Consider the following 27,890-nt stretch of genomic DNA (forward strand, 5'->3'; position numbering starts at 1 on the left):
AATCACTTTTATTGTCCTTTGTGCTATGTCCTCTTCTTGAAATTTTAATTCAGAGTTTGACACCTACTTATTAACTTCTATGAAGTATGGAGTACAAAGACCTGTACTCTATAAAGTATTCCCAACAGCCATGTTTATATTGCCTGCAGCTGGACACAAATTAGCTCAGTTAGAATTTGTTTCAATCAGAAATAGAAAGCCTATTGGAGGAGGTGTAACCTCTGCTTCTTCCTTGAAGCAAGTGCTCTCTGCTGTCTGCCTCCATCTGAACCAAGCAGGACTTGTGGAGTAGACAGAAGGGGAATTTTCCTAATTATGATAGAGCCCTTTTGCATAAATACATTACTTCCATTTCCTTTGCCTCATCCAACTGCTCGTCCCAAACAACACTCTGTCATCTGTCGCCACACACTGATGCCCATTCTTTCCTCTCTGATCTCCGTGCCCAGCCTACACTTCGACTCCCACACCCTCACTCTGATTCCAGATTGCTTCTTCAAGCTGAGCCATCTGTCTCCCTGGCTGTGTGTATTCCCATCTACGCAGTGGACTACATTTTTTCCAGGGTGGGTAGCACCCTTTTGAAATTGGGTGGGAGTCCGATATGCTTGATGAGATGCAGACCAGGAATCCTAGAGCTAGGGATCTTCCACATAGCACGACCCTGCAAGCCAGTGCACGCGCCTGGGGAGTTGCTGGCAGCATCGTTCTGCCCAGTACATGGTCTCGCTTCCACCTGCCACCTCAGAATGCCAACTAATTTTACTTGTGACTCATCTGTGAGGTTTTATAAAAGGGCAAGTCTCTATTTGGTCTTTCCCGAGAGGAAAAACAGCCCTGGTACTGAGTCACAGGCCTCAGGGTGAGCTGTGTCCCAGGGAGATGTGCAAGCAGTTGGGCTCTCCCAGCACGCATGCACAGCAGGAAACCAGCCAGCGTGCGGCTTGCTTCCACTCACCCTAATATCATATGCAAATGTTTCACCATCATTTCACTCCTCATTCCAGACTCAGCCTGCTTGCTTCAGGTGATCTTACGTTTTCTAGCAGGCTGGAAATAAAACGACCACCTGCAGAAATTCAAAGATGAATTCTTGGAAAGAAAAATCCCAGTACTCATTTGAAATCCCTTGTGTCAAATGATCTTTGCTGCTGATACTTCAAATCAATATTCTGCAGGGATTCCAGCCTGGAATTATTGGTCTGGCTTCATGAGCAATTGAATGAATGTATCTTTCCACTTTCATTGTTATTTTAGGTGATATTAATAAGTGGTGCCATTTTTATTTGGTTCTTAACTACTTTTATATTTTAATGAAAGTTATAGTGATAATTGATGATAGCTACTATGTGTTAAAACAATATGTAACTATCTTACCTATTCCCATGGACATTAATAATAGAAAAAGACATAAAACTCAAGAAAGTGGTGAAGACAATAAGAACAGATTTTCAACATCTAGTGTACAGACCACAGATGTGGTCCTTGGGCACATTGGCAAGACCTACGGGCTGTGAACCTGGCCACGTATGAAATGATGACCAATTTCTTTCGATGCCTTGGCAAACTATATAGAGTATAAAGAGTAGTTGTTTGTGCCCAGTTGACTATCCAAACTATCCAAAAGCTCAGAATTACCTGACAAGGAACCTTTGACCACTCCTCCTACCCATGAAATAATAGAGAAATTCTATAAAGATTGCTTGTTGTACCTCAAGGAAAAGGGAGAAAAACTGATACCCAGTCTGTCGTTCTTATGTAGTGCTTAACTATATTATTAATACTGTTTTGCACATTTATGGAGCCACTAGGAAGTTGATGAGCATGGCTCGGAAGATAAAAACATGGTCCCTGTTCACAGACTGAATTGAAATAAGCTTGAAGATGGATGGCATAAACATAAAAGTTCAAGGAAAGGAAATGATTTCAAGAAAGGAATTCCATGAATCTGCAGAACTCATTATGGACTGTGTAGGGACATCACTGACTTTTTTCAAAAGCATAAATAATAGGTATCTTTGTTAAAGAAGACAATCTGGAAAACAGTTTTAGGATTAGAACTGCATGCTTTATATTTCCATCAGCATGACCAGTTCTGGAATTTTGTTCAGCACCATGAGTTATCACTTCATTGCTTCTTTCCACCAGATTCCTGGGCTACCGGTGAGTGTAGACTTAATGCACGTAAAGAAAACCTGACATCTTCTCTCTGGAGTGACTTAATTTTGTGGCCTTAGGATTGTCTAGTTTTCTTTACTTCTGTCCACGTTTAATTCAGGTATTTAAAAGATAGTCCATAGGCTTTAAGAATCAAGGTGTGTAAAAAGGATTATTATTTAAGTCTATGTGAAGTTTATTGACCAGGGTTCTCTAAAATAGGAGCTCTAAAACGAGTTGTGTAGGAAAGCATTGGGAATAACCTGTCGAAGCTCTCCTTTTGCTTGGGAGACTTCACATTGGCAAATGAAGAGCTTAATAATAGATTTTTTAAGTAATTGATGGAAATGTCTTACTTGTTCTTAAATTTTCATTTACCATTCATTATTTTTTATTTTATTAATTTTTATAGAAGCATAGTCTCAGAGAACATGAGAATTGGAAGAATACAAGTCAACGCCTACTGACAGAACCCCAGGAAATTTTCTTCCTTCATTTTTACTAAAATCTCCTTGTTATAAAGTATCATAAAGGGAGAAATCACGAGACTTTGAATTAATTCAGAAGGCTCTGAGTGTTTAAAAGCCATCATGAACCGGTAAAAACACTCTTAGCACGTCCCAATAAGTAGATGATTATAGGTTGGAATATTTCCCTGACTCTGAGGTACAAAAAAATTGTGATTAAGTCTAATCACCCAGGTAAGAGCTTTCCATAGCAAGAACTGTTTCTCTCAAAAGTTGTAATTCAGCCACTTAAAATTCAGCTAAAAGAATTTGTTCCAAGGTCAAATTGCCTTGCCTTGATTTTTCTTCTCAATTCAAGCAAAACTCATGGTTGACCTGGAGAATATTGCCATAGAGCTTATGCAGACTTCCTCTTCCTATTCCTAGTTTTCTCCTGGTGCTTACTGCAAAATTGCATCCAATTGGACGTTCTTTCAACATAGAACTTAATTGTTAGGTACTTTTGTAGTATTTGATGATAACAAATCGAGGTAAGCTGACTTACAGTATCATGTCTATGGAATTGGGGAGCAGTGTTGAGGGTGTGCTGTAATAAGTGATTTGATTTGATTCATTCAACATGCATTTGGAAAGTGCCCTCAGTATGTCTCTCTTAACACTTTATCTCTAGCACCTAAAATAGGATCTGGCACACAGTGGAACTCAGTGAACATTTGTTACATGAATGAAGAGTGCATTCTGTTGTGAATTTTGTTTTTGAATCAAAGAAAATTAACACCCAGTGTCTAGATGGTAATGTCTAGTCTGTTTCGCAACAACCTTCATGCTAGTGACAAGCAAAAGGTATAGTTTATTTTTAAACAAAGTAGTATATTGTACTCGTTAAATAGTTTGTTTTTATTTAATCTTTTCATTACATTCCAAAAATAATCATGCTGTTCTGTGAACATGCCATGAACTGGTGGCTACAGAATAATGGTCTTTAATAAAGTGCTGGTGACCATCTCATCATAAAGGAGGTTCCACATCTGTGATGCCATCAGTTTTTTGTTTTTTTTTTTTTCTTTTTCGTGACCGGCACTCAGCCAGTGAGTGTACCGGCCATTCCTATATAGGATCCGAACCCGCGGCCGCTGGGAGCGTCGCCGCGCTCCCAGCGCAGCACCCTCCCGAGTGCGCCACAGGCTCGGCCCTGTGATGCCATCAGTTTTAATGGCTTCTACCATCCACGGGCCCTCAGGGTCTCTTTCTTCATGCCTCTAGTCAGCTCCCTGTTTTATTTCTCACAGTGGTGATTCCAACTGTTAGCACTCTCCAAAGTCCCCATCACAGCAGGGATGGACATTTTTATCTGATGTCATACTGACTGATGTCCCAAAAATATGCCCCAAGCTGAGCTCATTGTCTTCCTCCCACACTATGTACTAATTTTATCTCCTCCTAAATGCCCCATCTCAATGGTGTCACTGTCCAACCCATCATTTATTCAAACCAGAAAGTGAGAAGACATCTTCTGTATTTCCATTCTGGCCACCAAGTCTTGCTGATTCTCATTATTGTCTAAGACAATGGGAGACAAGAATCTCCCAAGAATCTGTCTATTTTTTACTGTTCCAGTGATGCTATTAGGTTAGACCTTGTTATCCGCCCCCACCCCACCAGCTGCTATATCCTACGCCACTATATGTCCAATTCATCTTCTATTCTTTTGCCACTATAAAATCCAAATTTGATTTTAAGCACTTTTCCTACTTAAAATCCTTTAGTACATGCGCATCATAACTGATGTCCCATGGGTGACTTAGAGAGCTGAAATGCTGGAGGAAAAATGTTGGAGGCTGAGAAACAGCATGTGCAAAGACCTTAGGAGAGGAAATGTCTTTATGCTTTAGAGAAACTGAAGGAAGATCAGTGGAACTAGAGCTTAGTGAGCCAAGGGGAGAGTATTTTGGAATGAGGGTGGAGAGGCTGGGAAGAACTCTATCATATAGAACCACCTGGGCTGTGTTAAGAATTTTGGTTTTTATCCTGTAAGCTATAGAAGGTTATTGAAGGATTTTTTTTTTTTTTTTTTTTTTTTTTTTTGTCTTTTTGTGACCCGCCACACCGTGCTCAGCCAGTGAGCGCACCGGCCGTCCTTATGTAGGATCCCAACCCGCGGCGGGAGCATCGCTGCGCTCCCAGAGCCACACTCTCCCGAGTGCGCCACGGGCTCGGCCCTTTTTTTTTTTTTTTTTTTTTTGTCTTTTTATTGAAGGATTTTAACAGGGGAATTACATACTCTGATTGTTCTTTTACGAACAACACCCTGGCTGCCGTGTAAAGAATGGAGTTGAGCGAGAGTGGAAGCCTGTGGGGGTGAGAGGTGGTGATGACTTAGAGTACGGTGATGACACAGCAGAGGGATCAGAGCATGAAGACGTGAAGTATCTGTGGAGGTAGCATCATTGTGACCTGTTGATGAAGCGAATGTGATAACATGAGCAAGTGGTTCCACAGAGCTCCATTCCCTGAAGTGAGAAGGATGGAAGATGGAAAGTTTAACAGAGATGTGAAGACTTCAGTTTCAGAAATTTTGAGATATCTGTGAGGTATCCAAGTGATGTACCAACTAGGCAGTTGGATAGATGAGCCTGGAGTCCAGCAGCAGATGTGGGCTGCAGATACACATTCAAACTATGTCTGAAGCCACAGTCCCCCTGTGGCATGGCTGGGGAATGAGTGTGGGGTGAGAAGTGAAGGAGGCCCAGGCTGAGTCCTTTGTGACCACACTAGAGACAGTGAGTGAGTGGAGAGCAGCTGGCAGAGGAAAGTCAAAGTCAGGGACAGCCAGAAGTCAGCAGTCCCATAAAGCCCCGGAGGAAGAGGGGCCCGTGCTGTGTCGGATGCTACTCAGAATGACAAGAAAGATAAAGGTGGAAAAAGCCTGCTGGATTTGGCACCATGAAGATCGTGAGTGACCTTCACATGAACAACTTCTGTGGAGTGATGGAACAAAAGCCAGACTGGGGTTGTTTGAAGAGTGAGTGTCAAAGAGCATGCCTGGAAGTCTGTATCGAGCGATGCTGAATATGGGATTCTGTGTGCCACTAGTGAGGTCACTGACCTCCCAGAATCTGGTCCTTTTTAGGGTCAGAAACTCCCTACTTTATCCATTCATTCACATATTGTCATTCGGTCAACAAACCTATATTGAGTACTTACCACGCCCAGTAAACATAATGGTGGAAGAGTTTGAATGCCTACTGCCAGGTGGTCTTGGGGACATCTGTTTATTCTTTCAGCTGACAAATATTTAGTGACATATATTTACCAGAAAAGTTGTAGTGATCAAAAATAGAAGGTCTCTATTCTCATCAAGAATAATCTATTGGAGAAAGATAGATCACTGTAAATAAACATAGTAATTTGAGCTAGTGATAATGTTATTTAAAAATGCAATAAAACAGGAATGGATATAGAGGGTGACAGGGGCAGAAGTGAGGGGGCTTCTGAGAAAATGACATGTATGCGGACCCTGCCTTTGAGGAGAAGCAGAGCCTGGAGAACATCAAGAGCAGCGAGCCTGGCGGGACAGTCTGGGCCTGCTGCGGTCAGAGACCAGGGTGCTGTGGCTGTAGTGACCTGGGCAGGATGCGGGGTGGTGCAGAGTGAGGCTGAAGAAATAAGCAGGGAGCATGGCCTTGTGAGCAGGTGTCATTAATAAGTGCCCACAACAAAAGCAGACGAAGTATTGTTTTTAATGACATTTTAAAACTTTTTACTTTGAAACAATTTCAAACTTCCAGATAAGTTACAAGCATAGTACAAAGAATTCCTATGTATACTTTGTTGAGATTCAACAACTTTTAACATTTTGCCATATTTGCTTTCTGTTTCTGTCTGTCTCTAACATTTTTTCCTAACCTTTTTAGAGTAAGTTGCAGCCACCAAGCCCTTTTATTGCTAAATATTTCAATATACTTCCTAAGAACAAGGACATTCTCTTACATAAACACAGAAGATCCATCAGATTTAGAAAATTTATGATATAATACTATTATCTAATCCACAGTATATATTCAGATTTCTCCAATTTTCCTAATAAAGATCCTTGTAGCTCGCCCACCCCCCAACCGCCTGCCCTGCAATCCAGAATCATGCATTGCAGTAAGTTATCATGTTTCATTAGTCACAAAAAAAGTATTATCTTAAAAATTTATGCAAGTTTATATTTTACTCCACAGTACATCCATGTCTTCTTTAATTAAAAAAAAAAAAAAAATCCAACTTAGTATGATCAGGAAAAAACAAACCCCCAAATCAGTATTCTGTCTTATTGGGTAAAGGGACAGATGTTTTTGTCCTGAGTCTGTCTATTTTTGAAACCATGCTGAACTGAAGAGAGCTGACATTGCACAAGAGGTTCACAGGCCAGGCAATTTCTCATCTCTCTCGGTGTCACAATATTTTGAGAACCCAGACACACAGAAGGACATATACATAATATCAGCTTTTTTCTGCAGTGCTTTGAGTGATTTGCAGGCAACACCTGAGAAGAGGTGTTCAGAACACTCTGCAGAAGTGGACTAGGGAGCATTATCAGGCCACATCAGGGGAAATTACAGTGATTAGAGCTTCTTAAACAGAGGTCTGTGGTTGAGGCATTTGAGAGTCTCTGGCCAGGTGTTGTCTTTAACAATCTCAGGGAAATACTCCACCAAGAACATTTTCAGTGGAGATGACTCTCCTTAAAAAAAAAAAAAAAAATGCTAATATGGTGATTTTTATCACACCTGAATTAACCAAGAGTCTCAAATGATCCCTAGTCCCCTTTTAGCCAATCCTTACATGGCATTTACCATAGGCCAGCTTTGTTCTTCTTTATGTGATTTTTCCATTTAGTCCTCACAACAACCCTATGGGATATGTACTATGAATTATATCTCCCTTTTACAGATGAGAAAAGTGAGGCATAGAGAGGTGAAGGATTTACTTAAGGCATCAGTTCTCAAACTACAGTCTTTGAAGGCCCTGAGACCCTTACGATGGATAGTCAAGATCAAAACTATCTTCATAATAATATGAAAATGTTGTCTTTTTTCACTGTGTTGATATTACGCTAAGCATAAAAACAATCGAGAGTAAAACTGCAGGTGCCTTAGCATGAATCAAAGCAGCGCCACCAAACTGTATTAGTAGTCCTTTTATTCTTCACTGCGATGTACTCACAGTATTTTTTTAAAAAAGCCGATTCCACTTAAGAACGTCCTTGGTGTAGCAACCAACATTACCACTTGTATTAGATCTCAACAGCTGAGTGCGAGTCTTTCCAGTGCTCTGTAAGTGTGAAATATGGATAAGGCACGTTTGCTGCCTGTGCAAGTAGGGTGCTTGTCTTGAGACTAGCCACTATTTTTCACAGGACACTGTTTTACAAGAGTGGTTGAAAGACTAATGACAGTTTTCAAACTTGGGTATTTGGCAGACATTTTCTCAGAAATGAGTGGAGTGAGCTTGTCATTCCAAGGAAAAAACTGTCAGCGTTTGTTGTTAATGATAAAATTTAAGCTTTCAAGCAAAAATTAGAATTTTAAAAAACTTGTGTCTGCCACGAGGAGCTTGACAGCTGCTTTAACTTAAACGCTTGAAGACATTTCTGATGAGATCAGTGGTGATATTAACAAATGTGGTTTTTTTGATATTGTATAATAAAATGTTAACAAATGAAAGATCTGTATAATTCAGTGAACCAAGATTTTCTAAATGACCAATGTGTTATGTGATAAAATTATGCATGTATAAAAGAGTCATTCAAAGTATGAGGTAGACCAATGGATTTTAATGTAACAGAGTTTGAAAAGTTCATTGCTGTGATTTCAGAGTTATTACAACTAACCTTTATCATTTATTTCTCAGAACATCTTTCTCATGTATAGAAAGATATTCACAATACTACCTTTAATTAATTATCAATTAAGAGTCAGCTTTGAAGAAACATCTGTAAAATAAGCCAATTTAATGAGCCTTTCCTTATCATTAAGGTGAACAGTAATTTTAATCAGTGTATCCATGTTTTTAATCTATTTTCATGATGAATCATAGAGAATTCATTGAGATGATAAGTAGAACCAAACATAATTCTGTGATGTAAATAAATACTTATATAATAATAACAATAGCTAATATTTATTGAGTGTTTACTTCGTGCCAGGCACTGTGCCATGCACCTAATACTTACAGAATCTCTATGAGGAAGATAATCTTATTTTCACCATTTCATAGGTGAACAAACTGAGATGCAAACCTCTTTCAACTCAGGCAGTCTAATTCCACAGTCCAAATTTTTAATTACATTTTATGGAATTTAAGTCAATTTGAAAGATAGATTGATTTTTTTGTGTAGTTAATAAATTTTCAAATAATGTTTCTTATGGTTGCTAATTCTTTTTTTTTTCCCCCCTCTACAAAAAGCCATATGATCTCCGCTTGTCCTACAGCTTGGGGGAGAAGGCTCCAGGGCGGTTAAAAAGTGCCTCCAAAGGTTAAGGGGGCTCCTATTCATGCTTGAGGGCCAGCCTTTCTCAGGGGACCTTGCCCAGCTTGCCTGGGGGCCTGGCAGCTGCAAAGAACGGTCAGGTGGTCGCCCGTCTTCTGTGGTCTGATCAGTGGCATTGAAGTAAGAGACTGACCTGTAAGACACGAGGCACACAGTCTAATTCATCTTATAGAAACTTACTAACAGGGCTCCTGCAGATGTTGAGGAATCACAAGTACACAGCCCTGGCAGGTGTCACCTCTGCTGGCTCCTTGAGCCTGGTTCAGTGCAGGTTTCCATCATTTAACCCATCTCTCACTGAATGTAAAGATTTCCTGCTCTGATTTTTCAGGAGCAGCATGAAATAAGCTCACAGAAAAGAGCAGAATTTTGAGTGCATCCACCAGTGACAAAAATTTTAAGAATATATAATTCTCCCCCACCCCCACCAAAATCTTCTCATAAAAATGACCCCATGTCACAAGATTGCATTGTTATGCTTTGGCTTCAATTGCTGTCTGTTACATCATTGCTTATACCGGGGCACTGCCAAGAGGTACCCCAGGGTCACCTACATGAGCCTGGCATCCCTTGAAAGGACGCACATGGTGGCTCTCCTGGGCTGGAGATAAACTGACACATTCGAATGCTTCCTTTTAGCATTTCTCAAAGTCCTGTGTCAGTCCCAGTACTTCTCCAGGACAGATGTCATAATTGGCAAGATTGTATTAGTGGCATTTAAATTTTGGGATTCTATGCGTAGGGAGTCTATCTAGTCATCTTTGATCCCCTTCCCTCCTCTCACCCCCACCCCCAGCCTTACCCCCATCCCTTAGTCCTACACCTGACATGTTGGCAGAGTAGGTGCTGAGTAAATGTTGAGAGAATGTCTTCTTTTGAGGAATGGCCCTTGCTGAGATTAAAGTACTACTATAATATTCACAGCAAAGCCATTATAAATAAATTCTGTTGGTTATTTTCCGGGAAGATTGCTAATCCCATTCATTCCAAACCCTGGTTATGTGATAAATTTATAATTTACAGCTACCTGAGATCCCATTTTGCTTGGTGCCAGTTTTTTTGGTGAGCCCCCTGAGCTGACTGGGGCCAGTGGGTATGGCAGGGCCACTCTGAAGTCCAGAACTGCAAACTTATATTAAAAATAGGACTCTTGAACCTTGGCATAGCACTGTAGCACTAATTTTAATCTCCTTTCTAGCCCTAGGCCTAGCCTATGAATGAATCCAAAAAGGACTAAAATGGGTTGAATGTAAAAATTTGCTACTCTTTCTGGGTTTTCAGGAATAGCATGAAATTAGCTCACAAAGAATAGCAGAATTTTAAGGATATTCAAAATTCTTTCTTCTTTGCACACAGGGATGGCTTCATGCAAAGAGAACACAGTGTCCACCCAAAGAGAACCTTGTTCTCTTTGCCTCTTTGATATTGTTCAGAGGATCGTAGGTGATATTGATTAAAATGCTCAAGACACCAAGGGTCATCCAAGACAGACTTGTGTTTCCTGGTGCTCCTCCTCCATGCCTCATTGTTTTGCCGCTTCCATAAGAAAACCCCCAACCCCTTGTGTACAACTTTCATTACAAGATAAAGGACCCTCCCCCAAGCCATGTCCTCCTGTGTCAGGACACATCTTCCCTTGGGCACCTCCTTTCAGATGCCCCCCTTGTCTGCCCTGCTGTCTCGCCTTCTGGCCAATACTGAATTTCAGTAGGTTGCAGTGAATGTTGAATATATTTCAGATGCTGTGCCCTCTCTGTGAACTACGAAGACATGATTAGCAGATACAATTAGCTGCTTAGGATGGAAAAAAAATCAAAAGAACTAGATTTTAATTATTGACTCACTGGTTATTACTACTTGCAACACTGGCTCCTGTAATAGTTTATTTCTAAGCAGGAAGAAAGTGGGAAATAGGTAGGAACTAAAAAACAGAATATATTTCTCTTCGTAAGGAAAGAAACCCAGCACACTTTCAAAAGCTGCGAAAGCATTCTCATGATCTGGTAGATCCCATCTGTGCAATTTTCAATGACATACTTCAAGTACAAGAGCTGCAGTCAAAGGACCTAAAAAAAAGAAGAAGAAAAGAGAGACATGGGTGTTAATGAGAGGGCCCCAGCTTGACAGCTGTGGGGGGAAGCTAATCTCTCTCTCCATGTGCCCACCTGTCCCAGGGGCATGATTAGCCTGCTCACGCTTCCTGGAGGAAGTCTGGCATTCCAAAGTGTCACCCAGAGCTCGGAATGCCCCAGTGGATGTGTCACCGTGTAGGAGTGAGGTTACCTTGGCTCTGACCCCCAGCATCATCCTTTGGAAACCAGAGTAAAACTAATGGAAGAGATGGTGAGCCCCTCCTCTCTGTTTTCACTACTGGGGTTGGGGGACTGTGGGTACAAAGAACAAGACATTATCAAAGGACATGATGACCTCTGCAGTTCTCGCTTATCTAGGGGTTATCAAAAGGCCTTCTCTAGGCTTTTAGAGAAAGGCAGCTGTCAGCAGTCTTTTTGGAAATACAGGCCCTATAGAGATTAGGTGATGGATTTCTTGGCTGCTGAAGGTATCTTCCAGTACTGGAATACTAGTAAGTTTTTCTTGGTCACTTAGTTTACCAACAGAATAACCTGAAAATTCATGTGCCGTAACATGAATTTGAAACTCCCTGGTTTCTTCTCAGCTTTTAATCCTATTATCAGTTCCATTCAGTAGAGAGCTGCCTTATCTCAAATCCACTATGGCAGTTCCCAGTCAATGTTAACCATGTTTGTGAGTAACCCTGACTATCAGAATTCTTCCTAAAAAAGAGATTTGTAGAGCAAATATTCCCTGTAATATTAGGGAAGTTATTTTGCCAACTTTAATCTTCTCACCTTTTGCCTTTTGTTTTAATTATCGGGCTTTGCTAAATTATTAATGGGAAAAGAATTGCTGCATCTTCCATTGAGTGTTCTTATATCTTTTTTCGTGTTTGGAGACTCTTAGCATCTGAATATCCTCACAGAATCCCCTGCCTTATGAGGCACAGCACACCTATCGAAGCTGAAAATGCCAGATGCTTGATTTTCCATCCTGTCTTAAAACTAGGACACAGGCACATGGTTCAGACGCTGCCAGTCTGATTCACCCCCTGCAGCCTTTAAATCACAGGCTAGTGATACAAAAATGTAGGGAATGTACGGGGTCCATTCCAGTGAGGATGGTGACAACAGTGACCGTTTCTTCCACTTTCCGTGCTGCTGTTTTCTCAGTGTCATCCGTACTCATTGATGATGGTGTGAGGCCATCATTTGCAGCAGAGACATCCCCTGACCAAGTGTGCTGAGCATGGCTGGGCATCTTTCCTATCGGTGACGTCTTCAAGCCTAGCTCTGCATATCTCCTGGATAGTCTATTGGAAACCCGATATCCTCTTTAGTGAATGCCATTTTTATTTAAATTTGCCAGTGTTGGTTTCTGTTGCTTTCTATTGAATACCATGTTGAGCGAGTTAGCATTTTGTTGAAATGAGGAAGAACTGAAAAAGAGAGGTGCAGTATGACTCGCAGGTGATCATAATCCTCTCTGAGGTAGGGAGCTTCAGGCTCCTTTACTGCATTTCCAACCAATCTAAGACTGAAATTTCAGCTTTTGCCTTAATCTTTTCAGCAAACATGTATTCATCTGTGTCCCAAAGGTAGCCCCATTTATTTCTGGAAACTTTGGGTATTGGGAAAGTTTAGTTTAACTTGCAGTTCTGCTGCCTAGCACAATGCCTGACCGTAGTAGGAGCTCAACAAATATTTGATGAATGCATGGTTGAATTGTAATGTCCATCATTGCCTCTAATTTTGCTCATAATAGCCTTATAAAATAATTCCAATCTCTTCTCCACATCATAAACCTTCAAAAATGTGAGAGTTTTATGATGTCCTTGAGTTTGTACTTCCCCTGAGTAAACATTTTCAGGGACTTCATGTGTTCTTTTATTTGGACACTGTATTAGTCCGTTTTTGTGTTGCTGTAACAGAATACACAAGACTAGATCATTTATAAAGAACAGAGGTTTATTTGGCTCACGATTCTGGGACAGCTGCATCTGGTGCAGGCCTCAGGCTGCTCCTACTCATGGTGGAAAGTGGCAGGCAGCCGGTGGGTACAAGCAGATCACATGGCAAGAGGAAGCGGGAGAGAGAGGGGAGGTACCAGGGTCTTTTTAAACAACCAGCTCTCACAGGAACTGATAAAGGGAGAGCTCACTCTTCCAACCCCCCAGGGAGAGCATTAATTCTTTCATGAGGGATCTGCCCGCATGACTCAAACAGCTCCCAACACTGCTACATTGGGGACCAGATTTCCACATGAGTTTTGAGGGGGACAACATGTCCAGACTCTATCAGACACCTTACTAATGGACAGCATCCAGAACCCAGAACAATGTACTATATTTAGTCTTTAAATAGGGCTGTTCTGTCTTTGTTCTGCATAATTGATTTTTTTATTTTATTTTATGAAGTTTTTTTATTTTTATGTATTTATTTATTTATTTTAACTTTTATTTTGTCGATATACATTGTGGTTGATTATTGTTGCCCCTTACCAAAACCTCTCTCCCTCCTCCCTCTCCTCCCTCCCTATGAAGTTTTTTTAGTTTTTTTTTTTTTTTTTATGAAGTTTTTTAGTTTTTTGGTCAACTTCACTTCATTGACTCCCAACCATAACTCCTAAGTCTTATACACATGGAACTGCTAAGCTATAACTCATATGTTCTTGGGATTGTGTCATTGGGCCTAAATATAATACTTATCTCTATTACATTTTGTTTTGTTGGCTTGGCCCATCTAGCTTTAGTGAGATCTTTCTGGATCTAATTCTTTCATCAAACGTATGAACTGTGTGGCTAACACAAGTTTGACAGCCAGGACCTTCTGTGCTTGTGTGAGTACTGCTTTGGTTTACTCTTTCACCACCCACTGCCTGTAGGGCACGTTGCTTGTGAGCCAAAGCTGCCCTCTTTTTACTGTGGAGGCCCAAAGAAGCTGTCCTGTTTCCACTGGCTAGGATGGTCCACTGTTGCTTTCCCCTTGTTCCCTTGTCCCCCCCAGCACTTGATTGCTAGGCCACAGCAATCGAAGTCACGCCATTGTGCCCTTAGAGTATCCTATCTGCCCATCCAGCTTTTGTTCACTTCTATTCGGCATCTCACATAGCTGTTGCTTAACTGGTTTCCATTCAACCTGCACATGTTCTCAGAAGCGTGGGTTCGGCAAATACTGTTGCAGTGTTGTCAGATAGGCTCTGTTTCAGAATCTCTTTCCTGTCTATGCTAAAGAAGGTTCATAGGGGATACTAATTAAAATGCCTGAGAAGCAGCATGTGACATCCATATGTCACCTTCAAGGCTCCACTGCAAAGAAGGCATGACTCTTTGCCCCTTTGCTTGATTTGGAGTTTTATGAGGCCTTGATGATGCTGAACTGTCTATCACACATCCAAAGAATGTTATTAGCCTTTACTTAACATTTTATGTCCCATGAACACGTTGAGCTGTGAAGCAGAATTCAGGCAAAGCTCTCAGTCCTCTTTCCTTGGTGAAGATCTTCAGTTGCTTGTATCATTCCCCAACATTGGCTGAGGTGTTAACCTCTCAGGCTTCTCCTTGCTCAGTGTTGGTTTGTTGAGTACCATTCACAGCACAGTGGTTGTAGCGTCTGGAATTTGAGCTTCATTCATGGGGTTTATGAGCAGGCAGCCTTTGAATGGCTGGTCATGTGGCTGTCAAATGTCTGGCTGGTCATAAGGCTTTTCATGATGTTTGTAGCCTGTTAACCTGATAGACCCTTCCAAAGGACTCAAAGGAATAGTTATACCAATCTGAAAATAGATTGAGCAAAAAAGAAGCCATCATGGAACTCTACTGCAGGCGCAATGGAAACAATCTTTGTTCAAACATTTTGGCCACTCCTGGCTTCCTCTTCAAGGAAAAGAGTAAGTGGTACATGTGTGGACTTTTATCAGCAAACAAACTTATCAGGGAACCAGATCCAGGTCCACCTGTGGTATCAGACACCTTCAGTAAAGGTGACGGGCCCAGAGAAGAGATCTGGATGTTATCTCCAGTCTGTTTTCTGTCTGTGTTACACAGCCATCCTCAGGTTCCTTGTATCATAAAGCAAAGGAAAGGTAAATAAACTGTAATTCTGCAAGACCACAGTGGCTGAGATAAGGAACTAGCTAATGTAGCCAGATGTTACCAGTAGTAGTGAACCACTGGTCTGGACCACGGCAACAACTGGCTTTCTCAGCTTCCTCCTGGAAGGTGATTATGTGGAATTGAGGCACCAAGTGGATGGTTGATCTCTGCTCCTCTTTCGTGATAATCTGATGGTTTAGATGGGCCTCATGTTATCTGTCTTTTGTCCCTTCATTGTCATTTCCAAAGGAGAGAGTTTGCTCCACCATTATGAAAGGAGCAGCATCTTTGTGGCATATGGATTTGAAATGAAAATTGAGCATGAACCTGTCATGTTCTTTCCTCTGTGGTATCCATCCTAATCTGGCTCCGGGCTGCTCAGTTAGAACGCTAACCTCCAGCTGACTCACACATGCTTTCCACACTCATCCCAGTAACTTCTGGATACCCTTGTTTAAAATGGGTCTGCCGTGTAGAAGAACTAGTCTTCATTAAATAATATTTATTGTGTCTTGGGATCAAAGCATAACATATACATTAATAGCTAATTTTTTAAAAATGTTCTTTATAACATTACATGTAAAAAATATAAATGAATAGAGGAATCCAAGTATTTTCCAGTGTCTGTAAGTCATATTTTCTTAAGATACTTTGTTTAGTGGCTAATGAATTAGGGTTGGGGTTATGTGAACCCTTCTCTGAAACTTTTTTTAACAAAAAAGAGACTTAAATAAAATAGACTGACTCCTGATGTTTGTGTGGTTTAAGTCAGTCATCATCTGACTCCATAGTCCACAAGAAAGAATTATAATTATATTGAAATAGTTATCGTTATCGCACAAAAGTATTACTTTGACTCTGGAGCAGTTTATCCTTTTAGTACAAGGTAAATTTTTACTTTTTTCCCTGAAATTAGACAATGCAGAATCCCTTGGCAAATGACAGAAAAATCCACCTTTTGAAAAAGCTTACGCTCTTCCTTCTTCTCAACCTCTGTTATTACCTTCAAAAATCAATGGCCATAGGGAATGAATAGTGGAGTTTTTATTGAGCAAAGTGGGCAGCTGTCTAGAAGGATGAATTAGATTGGAATTTCTGTAGTGCCACTGCCTTTGCAGATAAAACATCTATTGAGATAATATATTGAGTGTTCCATCTAAAACTCTATTTATTTTAATAAAATATCCTTGTAATAAAAAAATCCTTTTAATATTAGTTTACCAAAGTAGCATTGTTAGATTATAGGAAGTGGTTGGAGGAGAGAATAGTGTAGAATGACTAAAGGTGTCTTTTTAATTGCCATTACAACTATTTAAAAGAAGAAGGACAGGAAGAAGAAACCTTTGGCACTAGATTTTAATTTATAGGAGAAAACTGCATGAGTTTAATCACAACCTCATTTGGTCCCTTTTGTGATGCTTTAGCCTTCAGCAAACTGACACATCTGCTGAAATAGGTTTCAGGGATACCTTTTATACTTGTAAAATATTGTTTTACACTCAGCTCTTAACATAGTGTGAAGAGCATAAAGGAACAAGATAGGACTGTGGAAGTTCCCAACCCAAGTAATTCAGGCCAGCATCAGGACCACACCATGGAACACTGGGCTGGCTAATGACACTTGGCATTACCTGCAAACATGCTCCAGACACCGAAATATTAGACGAGGCTGTAAAAATGGAGTTTCAGTTATTCAGTGTTTGAGAAAAGTCCTCTTACCTGGTATAAGGTGTTTAGGTAGGTCATAAATATGCTTTCTGCAACAGGAAGCTTAGAACCCAGAAAGATGGGCATACTTTGGCCGCAGTCAGTGGAAAATACCCCTGGGAGTCATCTGTAGGTCAAACACTGTGCTGCAGAGAACACTCCCGGTAGTGAGCTCATGCATTCCAGTGGATGCAGCAAAGCCAGAGAAATAGATCCCGTGTTTCAACAGCATCAAAAACCAAATGCAGTAACATTCAGCATTTAGGAAGGAAATAAAAAGTACAGAAATTAAAAGAAATTCTGGAAACTTTAAAATCATTTATTGTTGTCTATCCAGGATTACGACGATGGAGCCTTGGGGAGGTTGAGGAAGGCTTCAAAAACTAAGCAGTAAAGAAAAACAATTTGGCCAATGCGGGGAACAAAATATCTTTCAAAATCTGCGACCACCCCCCAACTGAGGAGAACAAGAAAGCATAAAAGAGGTGGCAGATGGGGAGTGTTAGCATGAAAAAGGTCATGTAAGAATTTATGAGCAACTTGCAGAGTTTCTTTAAAAATAGTAATAAATAAATATGTAGTAAAACTATAAAGAAAAATGCAAAGGAATAACAAACACCATTTGGGATAGTGAAGGGAGGGTAATGAGATAAATGAGCCAATAGTTTCAAACATTTATTGTTATAATTCTGTATCTTTAGTGGCTTGGATGCATAGATCTTTTACTGTTATTCTTTAAAATATACATATATATTATGGACACTCTTTTGTATGTATGATATATTTTGAAATAAAACATTTAAGAAAACAGAAAGATGAAGTGGTTAAATACGAGGGAGCCCAACTAGAAATTTATAATAGTGTCACGGATTTCAAAATAATAGTAACTTGCAAATATTGACTTCTCTTAATGAATCAGACATTATTTAAGCATAACTCATCATGAGTTACACAGGTCTGTGCATTAGGTTATTATCCTCATTTATGCAGGGGGAAAATTTATGCACAGAATGGGCTCCAGGGCCCATGTTCTTGGCCACTTTGTTATACTATCCATATAATACCCATATAAAGACACTAAGTAGAATTTTGCATTGGTTTTTTATAGAAAGGATCAACTTGTCTTTGGAATTGGAGATGTTGGAAGCCGCAGATGAAATGGAATCAGAGGCAAGGTCAATTTTGGAGCGATGGACCAAGCCCTATCATTTAACTGGCAGCATTGCCAAAAATCTTGTCTGCTACCAATACATTTTCTTTCCATAAGGAACCCAAAGAATTTGTAAGTCACTTCTGTGTGAGGGCAGCCAGTGAACTGCATTAAAGGAGAGAATCACTGAATGCAAATGGGGAGATGTTGGTCAAGGGAACAAACTCCCAATTATAAGATGAACAGGTTCCGGCCATCTAATGTCTGGCGTGGTGACTACAAGTAATAAGATTAGTAGAAGTATTTGCTTGCAATTTGATGAGAGAGCAGACACATATACACAAAACGATAACTATAGGTGGTGAGAGATGGGTTAAATAATTTTGTTGTGATAATTATAAAATATATATGTATATCAAATCATCATGTTGTACACCTTGAATACATATATACAATTTTTATTTGTCAATTAAATATTTTATAATAAAATGTAAAAATACAAAAATTAAGAATTTTTAAAATGCAAGAGCACACTTCGAGGAGTGGAGAGTGTGGTTTCTATGGGGAAATTTTGACTAACTTAACTACCATATTTTTGAGAGAATATATAAACTTCTTAATAAAGACAGACCATTGAAATAACTTATTTAGATTATGGAAAGACCTTTGAAAACATTCTGTATCGAGGTTACTTTTTTAAAAATTGAGCCCTCATGTGATTAAATATGGAGGGAAGAAAAGTAATGTGTTGAAATAGATGGAAAATGAACATATAGAAAACAAAAATAAGGGATAAACATATACATTTCTGGATTTTGACAGATAATCACTTAAATCCTCTAGGATTAGGTATTGGCTTGGGATCTGGTTAGTTAACATGTTCATAAATCAGTGTTTTGCAAACTTCATTGTAATGTAAGAATTTCCTGGGGAGCTTGTTAAAAATGTAAATTCTTGGATTCTACCCCGGGGATTCTGACTCAGTAGGTCTGGAGTGGGCCCAGCAATTAGTAATTTTAACAACAGTTCTAGATGATTGTGCCAAGGATGGTTCCTGGACGACTCTCCAAAGGAAAAAAAAAAAAAATGCATACTAAAAATGATGTAATTCTAGAATAGGGTGCAGAGTGACATAACTCCAACTCTTCTGAAGAATAGTGTACCAATGTGTACCAATGTGGTAAGGATAAATCACAGGAAAATCTTGAAAGACTGAGTGGGCAGAAAGGAGAAACTTTAGCTTTCATGCAGGCCAGTGTAAGATTATGCTGTTAGAGAAAAGTAATCCAAAGTCGATTTAGCATTGTACTTAGGACATAGCAAAAGCAGAGCTATTTTATTTTGGTGATTTTTCCAAAGTGTAATTTAACCCAGGCATATTCATGGAGGGTAAAGCCCTATGTGAATAAGGTAAGTCTGTCCAGTCAGCTATTACTGAGAAACAAACCACCCCAAAATTCAGTTGCTTAAAGTAAAAATCATTTACTCTTGCTCTATATCTGGGCCTGCCAGTGCAAGCTGGAACTGGTTGGGCACAGCTCCATGCTGAAGGATGGAGTCAGATCTGTTATATAAGTTAATCCTTCTTCAACCACGTACTACCTGGGGATTGTCCTTTTCATGGTGAGGGCAGGAGTTCAGGAGTGCAAGCCTTGCTGAGCACATTTTAAGCCTCATCATGTCCAGTACATCCCATTGGCCAAAGCAAGTCACTTGGCCAACCAGAGTCAAGAGTTAGGGAAGAATATGTCACCCACAGTGGGAGGGGGAGGGGAGTGAATATTTTCTGAACAAGAATCCAAAATAGCACAGTAAACTAGAAATATTTTTCTTTACTTTGTGTCAGGGGGAAAAAAAAAAACATTAATGAGATCTTGTATTCCATGGGTCGAAGGTCAATTTGGGGAGAAAGACTTACCCAAGTTAAAGGTAGGCTGGGAGAAATGTGACAATGGAGGCACAAAGTACTTTGGGAGAATGTGAAAGGGAATGATTAATTATTTTTAGGACCATTCAGGAAGGTTGACTTAAGTAGGGATTGTAGATGGGTGGGATCTTTCACCATCAGAAGCAGAAAGTTGGTCTGGCCTAAGCTGGGATTTGTGTTTGTGTGTGTGTGTGTGTGTGTGTGTTCCCGTGTTACATTCCTATATCTTAATGTTTATTGTACCTAAAAGTCATAACATGTATTCAACCTTAGTTTAGTTTTCTAATGAGTTCCTGACAGAATGACTTGGAAAAACCTCTAAATTCTTGGAAATAAAGTAAACACAGTGAAATAAAAAGCCCTGTATTTCAACATCTAAGAATGCAGTGATTATATTAAACATTTTCTAAAAACTAAATAGTACAGAATCATTTGATAATCAGCATAATTATTTTAGGATTAAAAATCATTCAGTCTTATAAACAAACTATGACAATTGATCACAATTAATGCAGATAAGTAGGGTGCATTATTATGTTCTGATTCACTCAATTGTGCCTCTAAATGAGTGACACAATTATAGGAACAGTTTGCAAGTGAGCTCCCAAACATAGATACCAATTATGAGTATTCATTTATTTAGAGTGAAAGATGATTAGTTTCACAGATTTTTCCCTTTGAGAAAATATTCATTTGAGCAATCTTCTTGAAACCTATGTGCGTATGCAAGTAGTTTAATAAAAAGTAAAGATAAAAATTAGAGCACTATTTGTCTCCATGGTTCTTTCCATGAAAAGACTGAAGAATTTAATGACAGATACTCAGTAAAATCAGAGCTCATTAGCTTCTAACAGTAATTTCAAAGCCAGAGGAAGGAAGGAGGTTTAATAGTTTTCTCCTACATGCCCCATGTTAGCACAACAGCTGAATCATCCTTAGACTTTTCTAAAATCCTACCCTTTCTCCAAATGTACTATCTCCAAAATGCTTTGAGAGGTGTTAATAGCATTAAGACTTGCTTATGTAAAATTTGATACCCAAGTAATCAGAAGTCTCATGTTCCTGGGTTTAAGATGAGGTCTGTACAGTACCACATTTTCTAAAATGCTTGGTCATAAGTTTAAGAAAGGATTAGGTGCCAAAAGATTTTTTTATAAGCTGATTGTTTGAAATGTAAAACATAATTTCTCAAAGAAATAATGGTATGAATACTAGTTTAGTTCTGGAGTGGTCCACAAGAATCAATATCTCATATTGTAGTCAAAAATAATGTAATATTTCAACTGTATCTCTCTTTTAAAACTTTTACTCTTGTTTTGCTTTTTTTTTTTGGAGGCATGATTTATGTATAATAAAACCCACCAGTTTTAGATGGACAGTCCAATGAATTTGTTAATTTCAACATTTATGTCATTTCACCAGTGGCATCCGCTGTCTTTCCCCTTGTGGGTTAAGATTTTCCGGCTTCTTCATGTGCTCAATCATTTTGGATAGTATCTTGGACATTTTAAATACTGTGTAATGAGACTCAGGTTCTTGTTTAAATCATATTGTTAACATCTTATATTAGTATGGTATGTTTGTAGCAACTAATGAACCAATATTGATAGTTTATCATTAACTAAAGCTAATACTTTATTCCTATTTACTTAATTTTTACGTAATGTCCTTTTGCTATTCCAGGATCCCATCTGGAATACCACACATTTAGTTGTCATATCTCCTTAGACTCCTATACACGTGGACAGTTTCCCAAGCTTTCCTTGTTTTTGGTGACCTTGATGGTTTTAGGAATACTGGTCAGGTATTTGTAGAATACTTCTCAATTTGGGTTTTTCTGTTACTTTTATCATAGTTAGACTGGGGTTATGGGTTTGGGGAAGGAAGACCACAGACGTAGCGTGCCATCCTCATGACACCACGTACTGTCAGTGTGACTTATCACTGCTGATGCTGACCTTGATCATTGGCAGAGGTGGTGTCTGCCAGGTTTCTTCAAAGTTACCCCTTCCCTCCTTCCGTATATAGTCTTGGAAAGAAGTGACTATGTGCTGCTCATACTTAAGGAATGAGGAGTTACGTTTTACCTCCTGGATGGCAGACATAAATTATTTTAATTCTTTTGCACAGGATATTTATCTGTTCCCCTCCATTTATTTATTTATTCAATCATTTATATCAGTATGGAATCATGGAAATTTATTTTATACTTTGAGTTATAATCCAATCCTATTTATTTTGTTGTTTCACCTTGGCCATTAGGAGCTCTTTCGGTTGACTTCTGTGTCCCTTTGTCATCCCCCTGCCCCCCCCATTGTGTTTTTGCTTATGTTTTATTGAGTTGCTTGCCTTCTTATGGAATTGTAAGTGTTCTTCAGTCTAGTTACAAGTCTTCTATCAAATATATGTTTTGCAAATGTCTTCTCCCAGGCTATGGATTTTCTTAATTTTTTTTTGTAACAGCTTTATGTAACAAAGCTATATGCAACACTGTATAATTAATTCTTTTAAAGTATATGATTCAGTAGTCTTTAGTATATTCACAGAGTTATGCAACAATTGCCACAATCAATTTTCAAACATTTTCATCGCCCCCAAAAGAAACCCTGTACCCTGTATCGCTTCACTTTTTACAGTATCTTTTAAAAAGGAAAAGTTTTTAATTTTAGCAAATCTATTTTTTTCTCTTGTAGTTGTGTTTTTTGTGTCTTATTTAAGAAATATTTTCCTAACCCAAGGTCATTAAGATTTTCACGTATGTTTTCTTCTAGATATTTTATATTTTAGCTCTTAAATTTAGGTCTGATATCCATTTTGAGACATTTAATTACGTGGTGTGAGGCAAGGTTCAAGGTGCATCCATTTGCATATGGATGGATAGCCAGTCGTTCCAGCACCATTTTTGAAAAGATGATCGTTTCCTCTGTGAATTACCTTTTGACAGATTACCTTTGTCAAAACTAAACTGACCATTGTATGCAATTCTATTTCTTAACCATCATTTAAAAAATTTTGGTGATGGGGCGGGGTGGGAAAAAAAAAAATTTTGGTGATATTGTAAAATGCTTTTCATATTTCCATTTATGGTGCTCTAAACCTTAGAATCCTTGTTCTAAGGACTCCCTTGGTGAGTAGAGAAGGGGCTAAGCTCTATCTACAAGCATCTATATTCTGCTTGTATATCTTCAACTTTTACAAAAATAACATGCCACTCTAGGCCAGAGATATACAAGTATCCTGAAATAGGGAACAGAAGGCAAAAGTGGTAGGAGGTTGTGAGCTGTGATTAACATTTATGTGTCTCTGTGGACTCATTTGTACGGATTCTTCTGTAATAAGTCTGTGACTCCACCTTGCTTGTCATGCTAACTTGTTTTACCCAAACTCTTGTTGTTGTTTATTCTCGTTATTTATCACATCGCTTCTCGGCCTTTTGGCTAAGATCGAGTGTAGTATCTGTTCTTTATTTATCACACTTTAGCTACATGGGATTTAAAGGGTTGCTAAAGACAGACAAGATTGCTAATCAGTTAGGATATAAAATCATTAATCAAAATTTAATAGACAGATGAATGGGAAGTAAGTTTTGGGAAAGTGTTTTATAAAACCCAATGCCTGCCTGCACTGAAACTAATACCTGTGGCTGTAAGCAGCAGAAACTCCTTTGCTGGCGGATTTGTCGTCACAACTAAAGAGGAATGTAGCTTTGCAGATTTCTGGACATCACTGGTTCAGTGCACATCTATTCCTTCTATGTCTTTTGCTTTCGATAGGGTTACATTTAAATTTTCATTTATATCTCCACATTTAGAGAATTTAACTGTTCAGCACTTAAGTGTTCCTCCTGCATGACTTCTTTCTGGTTCATCCTAAACTACTCACCAAGTTGTTACAATATGCTTTGTAGTTTTTTAAAAAAGGCTTCTTATAATCCAGAAACAAAAACAACTTTACCATTTAAAATGCATGCACCAATTAAAAAATAATAATAAAATAAAAAAATAAAATGCATGCACCAGACACTGACCATTTGATGTAATACTAATTTTTATGTATGAATTAATACCATTATCCAATAATCATATATTAGGTTCCCCCTGTGTCCACAAGATACTGTGTGAAGCTATTATGTTGAAAGAAACTAGCTTTTTAATTCATTTGAAATACCAAGGATTTCCATTATAAATTTATAATTCTCTGGGCCTTTACAAATTTTGTAGTTTCTTATCAAACACTGAAATTGGCTTATGAGATGAGTTGTGAACAGTGATACAACCAATGGGCTTCAAAGGTTGCTTTCCCATCCCACAGGTTGAAATACTCGTATTTATCACAAACTCTTCTTGATTTGCCAGATATATATCTGCAATGTTGGTCACGTGCCATGTTAGGTACAATTGGCCTATCCTCAGATAGATGCTAGAAAGTTTATTCTAACAGAAGTTTTGCTTCTGTGATTGAGATAAAGTTACTTCCCTGGAGGTAGGTGCTTTTGGTTATGCAGGAGGGTATATCATCTGTTGATGACAGTGTAAATGATGGCTTTGTAAATGTCATTGTAAAAGTTAGGCTGAAATTTTAGGTCTCTGACCTGTTGTGGGGGGGCAGAGTGAGTTCTTCTGAGCCGATCTTCTAAAATTGTGCTGGTTTCAGCTGGTGTATTAACTCACTCAGTTTCCCCCGTTGACTCCTGGTTTTCCCGACTCTGGGACTCTCATTCTGTCTTCTGCCTCTGGAAGAATTTTCCTTTAGACTGTTACTTCTGTTCTTTTGAGTTTAATTTAAGGCACTTCTGCAAGATTCTCTTTTTGGTGAGACAAGGGAGCTGGCTCTACCCTCAAATGTGTATTGCTCATTTCTTAACCTGGAAAAGTCAGTGCAAGTTTGTCCACACAAGCATCTGAACACCAGTGTAGTGCACATAGTAGCAGTTACGGTCACAGACATGGCCCATACTACTTGGTTCGGACTGTGGCCCTGCCGTGTGCTGACTGTATGACCTTGAGGAAGTTCGTCATTTACAAAGTGTGGTTGAAACAGAATCTTCTTTATAAAATTGTGAAGATTGAATGCTACAATGAAGGTAAAGCACTTAGCAGAGTGCCTGGAAAATTATGATATTCAATGAGGTTAGCAGTTATTACTGAGACTGAGATTACTATAGATAAATCAATAAACCTGAAATATGATATGTTCAACAAGTTATATTACCTACATGTCTCTTTTTCTGGAACAGTTGACTCTTAATCTTTCTCCCTACATTATAGCCTACTTCACAAAGGGTGAAATGAATATTATGATCGAGGTGTAATTCGAGAAACTATAAACACCAAGGAATTCAACAGGAAATCAAGGTACTCAGATGAGAAAAAGAAACATGTTTTAGAACCAATTGGGTTGAAGCAGAAATTGCAAGCAGGATGATTTTTTTTTTTTAACCTGCTGTAGGGCCATATGGTTGCTGAATGTGTTGATGCTGGTTTTAAGATTCTTGAGTATTTTAAACTTGACATGTTATTTTTTTAATGATTTCAAACATCATTTCTTTCCGAGCCTTTTCCCAATGTTGCTGTAATATTGAACAGATGGCCCAGCAGCATTTACATTTGCATTTTGCAATACTGCCATGTTATTTGCAAAATTTCTTTTCAAAAACCTGTGATTCTATCTCTACCTTTTCAGAATTGCTGCTATGAAACTATAAATAGGTTCTTCCAAGGGTCCTGGGGATGTGGTAGAAATTGGGATCACATATGGCTTCTTCTTTTCAATTTTATGTTGTTATATTTTTGGCTTTTACACTTACTGCTATTAGTATACTCTCTCATCTTAGGACTTTCATCCAAGGAAGTAAAATTCCCCGTATACTTTTGTGATATGAGGTAAAGTTAATGCTGAAAGGAATCATAGTGATTGTACCAGCCCTTTCACATCACCCTGTGTACTTTTCCTGTGAGCACTTGTCACCATCTAAAATTGTTGTCTTTATTTATTGCCTGCCCCCCACCCCCAACCATAGAATGTAAGCTCCCTGAGAGATAGGCCCTGTGTGTGTTGTTTGTCACCTTATCCACAGTCCTGGCACAGTGATGGTGCCCAGCAATCATCCATGAATGATTGAATGAGCACATGCATTGATTCATAAGTGACTTGGTAGAAATGCAAATTCTTTCACAAGCACAGTTCTCTGGACATAGTTGCTTTCTCTAGCCTTTCAACTTTTATTTTACTCAGGTATATTTTCAAGAGGGTTTTTCTAGGAGTGTTCTCCTGATAGTCTTTACTTCTCTGGTTTCTTTGTTTTGTTTTGTTTTTCTAAAAACCGACTGTGTGTATATTAAATAAACACTCTCTTGGGATTTTTTTTTCCTTTTGGGGGGGCACAATGGGATTAGTGCCAACCTAAAGACATTTTCTTGTTTAACAGATTGAAAGCAGGAAGCAGGAGATGCTGTATTGATCAGAGCTGACTCCAGGCCTTTCCTTTTAAAGGCATGTGATAATGAAAAATCAGCCCACCAATATCTCTATTAGGATTCTTTGATTTTTTTTCTTTTTAAATGGAGACTGCTTGGGTGCCTACTTGGCTCAGAGGATGGTTAATGTAGCAAGCCACGCTGTGTCTGCTGCTGGTTACTGGTTACTATTTACCTGGGTTTTCCCCTCATCACTGTTGTTTCAGCCCGTGACTGCATTAAATGTCTCGGTGACTTCAGGCTAGGACTAGTCTAAGAGTTGTTCAGCCTTAGCCCTCCACAAATGGGGGAAATTTTTCATATTGAAGGCTACATTATGCTATATCTAGAAAAAGACCATTTGCTCTAATTATTGTGGAGTATTGGCAGGTTATTTGTCAGTAGAGTAACAAATTCCATCTATCAGCTCAGCAGTGCAGTGGGAGATAAAAAGACACTTTTATGGCTACTACCATGTCTAGAAAGCATTTTAGGCTTCACTGAGTAGGTCTTTATAGATATTAGAGCTTCCATGAAAAGGGGCAGAAGTTTCATCTCTGATGAATGAAAACTTTGATTTTTCTAAAGCCAGAATTACAAAAGGATCTGAAAAGTGAGGGTCTTTGTACTGTGCGTTTATGTTTCCCTCCTCTGAGCTGTGGTTTTGCGCTGGCCAGCCCATAAGAAGCCTCAAACAGTGCTCAGAGAGGAAATAAAGTGCTCTAGAAGGCAAGCTCCAGCCCACAGGCAGAAATGAAAAATTCGTAAAAAAAATTTTTTCAATGGCCTCCACAATACCCAGCATAGTTTTTGTAAAATATTTATTATGCAGGTAAGATTTGAGGAACCAGGAAAAGAACATAAAAGTGAGCAACTAGACTTTAATTATTACCAACATAGTTGGTGATAAGTGTAGTATTTTCTTCAGTAACAAGTTTAACCCTTTGTTTGCTGTAACCTGTACCCATGTTCACCTTCCCCTGTGCAAATGAATACTGATTATTGTTATGAACAATATTTCTCATTGAGTTCCTATAGATGGCATCTTTCATAGCTTGCCTATTATAAGCACACAGAACTGAAATGCTTGAAGTTAAAAAATATAAACTGGGTTGTAATTGATTTTCATGTTGAGTACTTTTATTGCTTTATTATTAATTATAATCCTTCAACTCTCTACCTAATTAATCCATTTAATTTATTGGATACTGTAATAATTCTTATTTTATGCTCTTAGATTGGTACTTCTAGAATATTCTTTGTACTCTCTTTAGGGGTTTTCTTCACAAATAACTCATATAGACTTACGGTACTATATAA

The 27,890-nt window shown here is 38.8% G+C and overlaps 1 protein-coding gene and 1 pseudogene across 1 annotated transcript in view; both read left to right on the forward strand.

The window, feature by feature from the left end:
* Positions 1-27,890, forward strand: part of AFF3 (ALF transcription elongation factor 3) — a 420,437-nt gene that overhangs the window by 121,734 nt on the left and 270,813 nt on the right. The gene's annotated exons all lie outside the window — the stretch shown is intronic.
* Positions 23,533-23,663, forward strand: LOC134363493 (U2 spliceosomal RNA; annotated as a pseudogene).

This window comes from Cynocephalus volans, chromosome 14 (assembly GCF_027409185.1).
Source record: "Cynocephalus volans isolate mCynVol1 chromosome 14, mCynVol1.pri, whole genome shotgun sequence".
In the NCBI taxonomy this organism is placed as follows: Eukaryota; Metazoa; Chordata; class Mammalia; order Dermoptera; family Cynocephalidae; genus Cynocephalus; species Cynocephalus volans.